This window comes from Humulus lupulus, chromosome 5 (assembly GCF_963169125.1).
Source record: "Humulus lupulus chromosome 5, drHumLupu1.1, whole genome shotgun sequence".
In the NCBI taxonomy this organism is placed as follows: Eukaryota; Viridiplantae; Streptophyta; class Magnoliopsida; order Rosales; family Cannabaceae; genus Humulus; species Humulus lupulus.
In genome coordinates this window covers 96,653,481-96,663,647 of record NC_084797.1, presented here as the reverse complement: position 1 = coordinate 96,663,647, position 10,167 = coordinate 96,653,481, and the positions used below count along the sequence as shown (strand labels likewise).

Sequence of the window (10,167 nt, the reverse complement as noted above, 5' to 3'; positions counted from 1 at the left end):
GAAACTTTATTTCATAACTTATACCATATACAACAACGTTTTAAGTTCGGGGCAGCCAGTCTTAGGGATTTACAAAATTTGCCCTAAGAAAACAGACTTATATCGCTGCTAGACCAATTTCCTATATACAAGGTAGGTACATATTTCAAAAGTAGGTGGGTTTCTAACACCTATGTAGCTCCTAACACCTAATTGGTGTTGCTGTTGGTGGCCATATCAGAACCTTCCTCAGGATCGTCCTTGGGATCTTGTTGAGGATCCCGGGATCTTCCTCAGGAACCTCTCCTTAGTCTAGTCCATTGGGTCCTCATAAGAAATTTCCCCGTCTCCGAGTTCATTGTCAGGCGCTTACTCCACTGGTAGGTTCTCAGCTACAACTGGAGCCTCTACTACCACTAGGTTTGCTGTTGCTCGTCGTCGTGCTGCCTTTACTGCATATGCCTGGGTGTTCTGCGTAGCAAAGAGCTAGCGAAAGTCTATATACCACCTTGACCTCCTACCCAGAGGTCCAAAGGTCATCTCAATTGATATTCAGAAGGTAGTCCAGTATGGAGTGGCTGGCCTTGAGTGCCTCTCCTGGTACCAAAGAAAAGTTGTGCCTCTCAGGTATAAACTTGCCAATCCTACCCTAAACATACCGGGTGTACCGATGTCCTCGAAAATGGTGTTCAATGGGTAATTCCATGCCCAGACTTCGTCAGAATGGACCTCTCCGTTGAATATGGCAGACGCTATGCTGGTAAAGGCACGGTAGATCTGGACTCTCTGCCAGCGGTACCATAGGGGGGTCCACTATGATGGGATCCATCGCCTCTGGTTCGCCAACCATTTTTTTACCAACCTAAAATTTATAGAATTGAGGTAAATAAAAGAAAGCAAAGGAAACATATATGAAAAGATAATACTTACAGTGAGTGCCGGTCTATCTTTACGAAATGTACATGTGGGTTGTCTACAGAACCAGATCAACTCGAGCTCTGATACCAACTGTAATGACCCGGATTTTCAATAGTCGATAATGCGAAAATATAAATGTTTTCATTTAACAGAATGTCTCAAAAATGCGTATAAAAAGACTTTTTAAAAATTCCTATGGCCATACTTAACATTTAATACAAACATATTTTATGAATAGTAAAATGATCATAGTTTATGAAAATAACACAACATTTCCAAAACAAAATGGCTTCCCAAAAAGGTCGGTCCACATGTACATTCACAAGGTAGATAGAGGACAAGGCCCACCATGCTGGAAAATATGGGCCGAGGCATGCCCTCTAGGTTCACGGCGCGCCTAGGTAAAACAGAGGCTTCCTAGCCTCTTCAAGCACGCGGGTCGTGGTGCCTGAAGAACAGGGCCGCGACTCGAGCCCCCAAACCCATAAAACCAACCTTTTCCCTGCGTTTTTCCTCGAGCCTAAACCCCAATTTCATACCCCAAACACCAATTTAACCCAGAATTAAGCTTAGTTTTCTTATCCTTATAGCCTAAACATCATAACCAACCTATAAACAATTCCTTACATTCATCAAACACCCAAAACAAGTCTTGGAATCCATCTTCATGCAAGCTCTATGTTCTAACAATAATTTAGCAGAATTCACTCAAACAACTTAACTTTAACACTTACCTTGAAGATGCAGATGGTGTCCTTGATCTGTACCTCAGAATCCTAGCCTTAATTTCCCAGTCCTCAAGCTTAATTCTTCAAGTTTCTCTTTCAAAATTCAAAACACTTCAAATCATTAGAGAGGGAGAGGGAGAACATGTATAATTGTGTGTGTGAGAGAGAGAGAGTGTGTGTTCTATAAGTATCAGATGTGTTCTGGCTATTTCCTAAATCTCACTAAGATTATCCTTTAACTTAAAAAAAAAGACCAAACTGCCCCTCATATTAACTTTACCTCCAATTTGTCCTTAAGGGAAAAATGGTCATTTTGCCCCCCGTTTTCCGCTAATTCCTGGAGTCATCCTACGAATTGACAGTTAATCCCGTCATGCCCAACTAATTATCAAATACCTACTCATTACTTAATAAACCCCAAAATATTCTCCAAGTTCCCATAATACCCCTAGGCTCACCCCAAGCCGGGTATTAATCTCACTCTGACTATTTCTCTAATCTGCCTACTAGGATCGCCTCGAGCTATATACTGTAAATATATATATATACTCACATAATAATGTGGTCTCAATCATTTAACATATATAATCACATTTATGCCCTTAATGGGACAAAATTACAGTTATGCCCTTATAAACAAGAACGGGCCCACATGCATATTATATACTCATAAACATGCATATGAATATATTCATGTCATCATATATATTATGCATGAAACATAGTCACGCATTTAATCTATTAATCACACACATAATTAATTATGCCCTCCCTGCACGCTAATCAAGACACTAAACCCTAGCCCTAAGCTGCGCCTGCCTACACCAACCGCACCTATGTGCGCCTCACTGCTGAGGCACGGGCCCCAGCGCGCATGTAACGCCATGCGTTTCGGGTACCTTTAAATGACTTGGGTCGGGATTGTTTTCCCCGAGTTAAGAATATTTTTTTATATAATATTATATTTGTTTGGAATTTATTTCCATGAGTTAATTTCTCGCCAAATTATGAAGTTTGTGATTAAAAGTCGAGATAACACTTTCGGTCTTGGACCAACACAAAATCCCTAATTGGGTAAAAATCTCATAAAATAGAATGATAAACTATGGCAAATATATTTTGGGCATAAAATATATTCATAAAAAATGTTAAAGTTTGGTCCAAAATAATAAACCTAAGAGGAATGGAAATTTTAGGGCATTTTGTTTTAAATGCTTAAGGTATTGCCTAATTGGGGAATTTTATCCCATAAATGGACCTTAGGTTAAATTGTAATGTGTGACTAATTAAATTAAATGTGAGAAACATTTAATTTAATTATTATGTAATAATTTTTGTTTTACAACTTTATAAGAGTGAAAAAGGTTATAGAAAAGTGATTTAAATTTTTAATCACATTTACTTAATGTTAATAACACACAAAGTTACATAAAGTAAAAACACTCAAGTGTTTTAGATATTATAGAGTTGTCTATGTTCTTCCAACTACCCCAAAATTGACCCCCCTTCTCTCATATCACTCTCATCTTGTTAAAAAAATTTATCACAAGTGTTCTCACCATTTTAAACTACCAAGAACACTAAGAATGCTTGGAAGCTTATGTAACGTCCTGCATTTTCGGGTACCTTTAAACGACTCGGGTCGGGATTTTTCCCCCGGGTTAAGAATATTATTTTAAATAATATTATATTTTGTTTGTAAGTATTCCATGAGTTATTGCTAGCCAAAATATGAATTTTGTGATTTTAAAAGTCAAGATAAGACTTTCGGTCCTAAACCGACACAAAAACCCTGATCGGGTAAAAATCTCGGAAAATAAAATGAAAAATCATGGCAATTATATTTTGGGCATAAAATACATTCATAAAAGTTAAAGTTTGGTCAAAAATAATAAACCTAAAAGAAAATGGAAATTTTAGGGCATTTTGTGTTAAATGCCTAATTTTACCGAAATGGGGAATTTTATTCCATGAATGGACCTTAGGTTAAATTTTACTATGTGATTAATTAAATTAAATGTGAGAGACATTTAATTTAATTAATTAATGTTAAGTTTGGTGATTAAAACTTAATAAGAGTGAAAAAAAAAAGGTGTCAAAAGCCAATTTGGACTTTTCTTCTTATGAAACCTTTATTAACCTTTAAAAAAAAAAAATTTTAAAAATAATGAAATGATCATATATGGCAAAGGGTGGCCAGCCATGTGGTGTTTTAGAGTGGTGTGAACCCAATTCTATAAAGTTTAACTCCCATTTTAATTAAGAAGTCAAGTGGGCAAGTGGGTAGAAAAGCACTCAAGTGTTTTGTGATATTTTGAAGAGTTGTGTGAGCCATTCTAACCCCCAAATCCGACCACTCTCCCTCTCTCATTCACTCTCATCTGATTTTTTTAAGACTATTCAAAGTGTTCTCTCAATATTCAACCTCAAGAACACCAAGGAAAACTTGGAGGCTAAGTCTTGGTCTAGGAAGTATTTTCCCTAAGGTAAACCTTCACTAATCTAGGCTTTTGTAAAGTTTTAAGCTTAGAGTTTCAAATAGCTAATTAACTATGTTGTTGGGGGAAGTTGGTTAGGGTTTTTGAAAGGTTTTGGAGGAGCCAAAGCTAATAGGAAGGTCCAAACCTTAAGCAAGAACACCAAAGAGGTAAAAAGTTTACTTTTGATGATTTTGGTTGTAGGGTTTTTAGTTTCAAGCATTATTTTGTATATCTAATGCTTAAAGTTTCTTGTTGGTGATGTAATAAGGTTATGGAAGTTTTTTAATAATTTTTATGATGCATGTGTATTGATTTTTGAAAATGGGAACCAAAACCCCCAAGGGTTTTGTAGGATACCCTAAAACAAAACATGTTTTGAGCTGTGACTTCCAAGGGGTCAAGCAGCCACTGTATATTGTTTTTGTAAAATTTAATTGTACTGTGATGTTGTTGAGATTGAGTACATAAAATTGAGCTTTTGAAACACTAAAAAACGTTTAGAAATGAGTAAGTTATGCTATTTCAAAGATTAGGTAAAAAACTGTTTTTTCGTATTCTTATTTTCGGAACCAAGTTTGGACAGCCACTGTATAAAGCAAATGAACCCAGTTTTTTCTAAAATTTTGTGGACATATTTCTGGCATAACCTATTAGTCCACTGTAAACTTTGGTAAGAAAATATTAAACGGTTTGAAAGTTATTAACTGTCAAAGTTTGGAAAAAATAAGGACTTGAAAATAAGGTCATTTTTACCTCATTGTTGGAAAATGATTTCACCAATAAAAAATGCTCATTTTGACCTAAGATTTTACAAAGACCTAAATGGCATAACAAAAATAGAATTGGGAAATTTTGGAAACAATTGGGTAAGTAAATTTCAAGTTATGAACTAACGAAGTATGTAGTTAAAAATGTGAAAATTAGGTTTTTCACACTTAGTGTAAAAATGAGATTTTGGAACATAAGGTAAAAAGTAAAATTTTGCTTATTTCAAGATATAAATTGGTAAGTCTTGAAATCATATTTTCACTAAAATTATCCCTTTGAGTTTAAATGAATTATTTTTATTAAAGAGTTTTTATTCTTTCTAAAAATAAGAGATTTAATTTATTAATAGTTAATAAATTAAAAGAGGGTTTAAAACCCTATATTTTGAGAAAATAATTAAATAAATTATTTTCCTAGTAAGTAAAAATTGATTAATTGCTTTTGGAAAATTAATTAGTCAAGATGATAAATTTATAACGGTTTTCCTAATTAAGACAAATTAGGCAATTTTCTTAAAACGGTTTTTAGATATTAAAACCTTAAGAAAAATAAAAGGAAAATTTAAAGAGTTTATTTTCTTTAAAAATAATTAAGGAATTTATTTGTATTTTCTGGATATAATACCGGCTAAAATCTTACATATTTTAACCGACTGGTCGAAAGTGCGGGTTAATAGCAATACCTTGAAAGAATAAGATTTTTAGCAGGTTGTGGGGAAATACCATTGTGATACCCGAGCCTAGGTATCGAGACCTTAGGATAGGTCTCCCCGAGACTTAGGGTTTAGTCTCGAATATTTTGTATGACTTTCCTTAATAGGTTTAAAACCAAATAAGGATTATAAATCCTTACAAATGACTTTTATTAAAATGACCAAACTGCCCAAAATAATAATAATGAATTATTAGTGCCATAATTAATCCGAGTATACTGTATGGATAACTACAGTATTGGCTAAGCGTAACTGGACTGAACGTTGGAGGGTGAAAACTTGCTGAGCGCAAAGGACTCCAAGTAAGTCAACTTATATTGTATGGCTGCAACACGAAATGATTATTGTCTTGTATGTTAGTATAGGGATACATGCATATACATAGGCTGTCATAGAAAGTTGCTTAGAGACGTTAGTCTAGTGAGTGCTGATTTAGAAAATATGAACGGTAGAAGTCCGTCATATCCTAGACGGTTGATCCCCGTCACACTGCTTGATTTTATTTATGTCCGGTTCATTACCGAGACAAGTGGCCATGAGATGAGGATAAGCCGGTTAAACCTAGGGGCGCCAAGATAAATGGGACCTAGGGGCCCTCATGCTTACTTAATCATTGGACGGTTAGAATCCGAGCAAGTGCTCTGATAAGTTATTCTCGGATAGCAGCTGTGAATATTGGCCATTCCGTGAGAGTGCCTAGAGATACTAGGGGTTGCCAAGATAGAGTGAGGTTGAACACCCTAGGGGCAGCTGCTCACCAGCACCACTGATTAACATAGAAGTCTCCATAAAATCGTGTAAATTGGATTACACTCTTGAATATGTAGCGATGCCCTAGGTAACACGATAGTTACCCTTGATGAGAATATTTATTGGCTAGATCTTAGTGTGGGGACTCAGTTCTCTTTTACAGATTAGCAATTATGTTGGAGGGCGCGTTACGCATGAATTGTTGGAAATTGTCGAGCGTTGGTCTCGAATTATTTGGTGATATAATATATCTGCTTGCTCTGGGATTTTCTGAGTGCAGGGATATAATTGTTGATAAGATATAGTTGTGATATAATATATCTGATTGCTCTGGGATTTTCTAAGTGCAGGGATATAATTGTTGGTAAGATATAGTTGTGATATAATATATCTGCTTGTTCTGGGATTTTCTGAGTGCAGGATTTTTATCTAGTTACGAATTAATTTATCATTGGTTATCAGGCATGACCATAAGTTTGCCAGGACGCTTTAGCGTTCTTGAAATTGATTGTTTAGGGTCCGGATGGGTCCGGAACCCTAATTCTCTACATGCTTTGTTTGAAAGTTGATCTTACTAAGCGTTTTCGCTTACCTAGTTGTTTCATGTTGTAGGTAAGTGCAAGGGCAAGGCAGAGCAGTGAGCGCTGGAGTCTTCCTTGCAAATGTACATGTGGACCGACCTTTTGGGAAGCCTTTTTATTTTTGGAAATGTTGTGTAATTTTCCTAAACTAGGCTCACTCTAATCTTTATAAAACATGTTTGTAATTAAATGTTAAGTATGGCCATACGACTTTTTAAAAAGTTTTTTTTTCTATGGGTTTTTGAGATATTTTGTTAAATGAAAACATTTATATTTCCGCATTATCGAGTCTTGAAAATCCGGGTCGTTACAGCTTAAGCTTTGGTCTTGGAAGAGTTTTTCCCTAAGGTAAAAGTTTCAAAAACTTAACTTTTATAGAGTTTTTAACCATAGATCCTTCAATAACTAACTATATATGTTATTGGGGGAGTTGGTTTAAGGTTTTGAAAGAGTCTTGAAGGATCTAAAGCTAGTATAAACATCAAAACCTAAAGCAAGAACAACAAGAGGTAAAAAGTTTACTTTTTATGGTTGTTTTGTATGGTTTTTATTTTAAGCATCATTTTGTGTATTTAATGCTTAAAGTTTCTTATTGATGGTGTAATAAGGCTACGGTAGTTGCTTGAAATTTTTTATGATGCTTGTATGTTGACTTTTAAAAATAGGGACCCAAAACCCCTTAGGGTTTTGTTGAAAACCCTAAAACAAAAATACAAGTTTTGAGCCGTGACTTCCAAGTGGTCAATCATCTACTACTATATACTGATTTTGTAAAAATAAATTATACTATGATATTTTTGAGATGGAGTACATGAATTTGAGCTTTTGAAACACTAAAAACGTGTAGAAAGGAGTGAGTTATGCTATTTCAAAGCTTTTAGGAAAAAAACTATTTTCTTTTTTGTATTCTTAATTTCGGGACGAAGTTTGGACAGCCACTGTATAGGGAAAATTAACCCATTTTTTTCTAAAATTTAGTGAAGATTTTCTTGGAATACCCTAGAATTCTTGTGTAAAATTTGGTAACAAAATAGTGAACGGTTTGAAAGTTATTAAGTACCAAAGTTTATAAATAATAAGGACATGAAAATAAGGTCATTTTTACCTCGATATTTGAAAAATGTTTTCACCATTCAAAAATGATCATTTGTACCTAAGCTTTTACAAAGACATAAATGACATACTAAAGATGAAATTGGGAAGTTTTGGTAACAATTGGATTAGTAAATTTCATGTGATGGCCTAACAAAGTATGTAGTTAAAGATGTGAACAATGAGGTTTTCACACTTAATGCAAAATTGATATTTTGGAACTTAAGATAAAAGTACATTTGTGCATATTGCATATTGCAAGTTAAAAACTTGGTAAGTCTTAAAAATATTTTGACCTAAAATACCACTTTGAGATTAGTGAGAATTATTTTTATTAAAGAATTTTTATTCATTCTAAAAATAAAAAATTTAATTTATTAATAAGTTAATAAATTAAAAGAGGGTTTAAAACCCTATATTTTGAGAAAACAATTAAGTTAATTATTTTTCTAGTAAGTACACTTGATTAATTGACTTTGGAAAATTAACTACTCAAGATAAGAAATTATTAATAGTTTTTCCTAATTAAGTTAAGATTAGGCTATTTTCTTAAAACAGTTTTTAGAGAATAAAACCTTAAGAAAAAATAAAAGGAAAATTAAGAAATTATTTTCTTGAAAAATAATTGAGGAATTTAATTAGTATTTTCTAGATATAATATTGACTAAAATCTTTCATATATTTAACCGACTTGTTGAAAGTACGGGTTAATAGCGGAACTTTTAAATAATAAGATTTTTAGCAGAATATGGAAAAATACTATTGTGATACCCGAGCCTAGGTATCAAGACCATAGGATAGGTCTACCCAAGACTTAGGTTTTAGTCTCAAAATTTTTAGTATGAATTTCTTGAATGGGTTTTAAACCAAATAAGGATGTTTAATCCTTACAAATGAATTTGAAAATGACCAAATTGCCCAAAATAATTATAATGAATTATGAGTGCCATAATTAATCCGAGTATATTGTATGGATAATTACAGTATTGGCTAAGCATAACTGGACTGTACGTTAGAGGGTGAAATCGTGCTGAGAGCTAAGGACTCCATGTCAACTTCTATTGTGTGGCTACAACATGAAACGACTAGTGTATTGTATGTTAGTATAGAGACACACGCACATATATACACTGTCGTAGAAATTTTTCATACAAACATTAGTCTAGTAGGTGCTAATTCAGAAAATATGAATGGTAGATATCCATCATGTCCGAGACGGCTGATCCCCGTCACACTTCTTTTTTGTTTTTATTATGTCAGGTTCACTACCGCGACAAGTGGCCAAGAGGTGAGGATTGCTGGTTTAAACCAAGGGGCGCCAAAATAAATGGGACCCAGGGGCCCTCATGCTTACTTAATCATTGAACAGTTAGAACCCGAGCAAGTGCTCTGATAAGTTATTCCTGGATAATAGCCGTGAATATTGGCCATTCAGTGAGAGTGCCTAAAGATACTAGGGGTTGCCAAGTCTGAGTGAGGTTGAACACCCTACGGGAAACTGGTCACCAGTACCACTGATTAGCATAAAAGTCTTTGTAAACCCGTGTAACTTCGATTACTCTCTTGGATAAGTAGCAATGCCCTTGGTGACTTGATGGCTATCTTTATGAGGGATTTACTCTTGGATAAGTAGCGATGCTCTAGGTAACTTGATGGTTACCCTTGTGAGGGATTTACTCTTCGATAAGTAGCGATGCCCTAGGTAACTTGATGGTTACCATTGTGAGGAATTTACTCTTGGATAAGTAGCGATGTTGTAGGTAACTCGATAGTTACCCTTATGGGAATATTTATTGGCTAGATCTTAGTGTTGAGACTTAGTTCTCTCCTACTGATTAGAAATTTTTTTAGAGGGTGTGATATGCCTAAATTGTTGGAAATTTTTTAGCATTGGTCTTGAACTATATTGTGATATATTATATTTGCTTGCTCTAGGATTTTCTAAGTGCAGGGATTTATCTGTTTATATGAAATAGTTTGCCTTTGGTTATCAAGAATAACCATAAGTTTGCCAAGACGCTTTTACGTTCTTGAAATTGATTGGGTAGGGTCTGGATGGATCCAAAACCCTAATTTTATGAGCTATTGTTATCTGTGGATAGTAACTTGGTTAGTTACCACCTTTCTTCTCTGCATGCTTTTGTTTTAAAGTTTAATTT

The 10,167-nt window shown here is 34.4% G+C and overlaps 1 long non-coding RNA gene across 1 annotated transcript; it reads left to right on the top strand.

The window, feature by feature from the left end:
* The first annotated feature begins 3,638 nt into the window (after positions 1-3,638).
* LOC133780510 (uncharacterized) lies at positions 3,639-7,150 on the top strand. The gene is made up of 2 exons (XR_009869376.1): positions 3,639-4,272; positions 6,948-7,150. It is a non-coding gene; the product is annotated as an uncharacterized LOC133780510 (long non-coding RNA).
* The last annotated feature ends 3,017 nt before the right edge of the window (positions 7,151-10,167 follow it).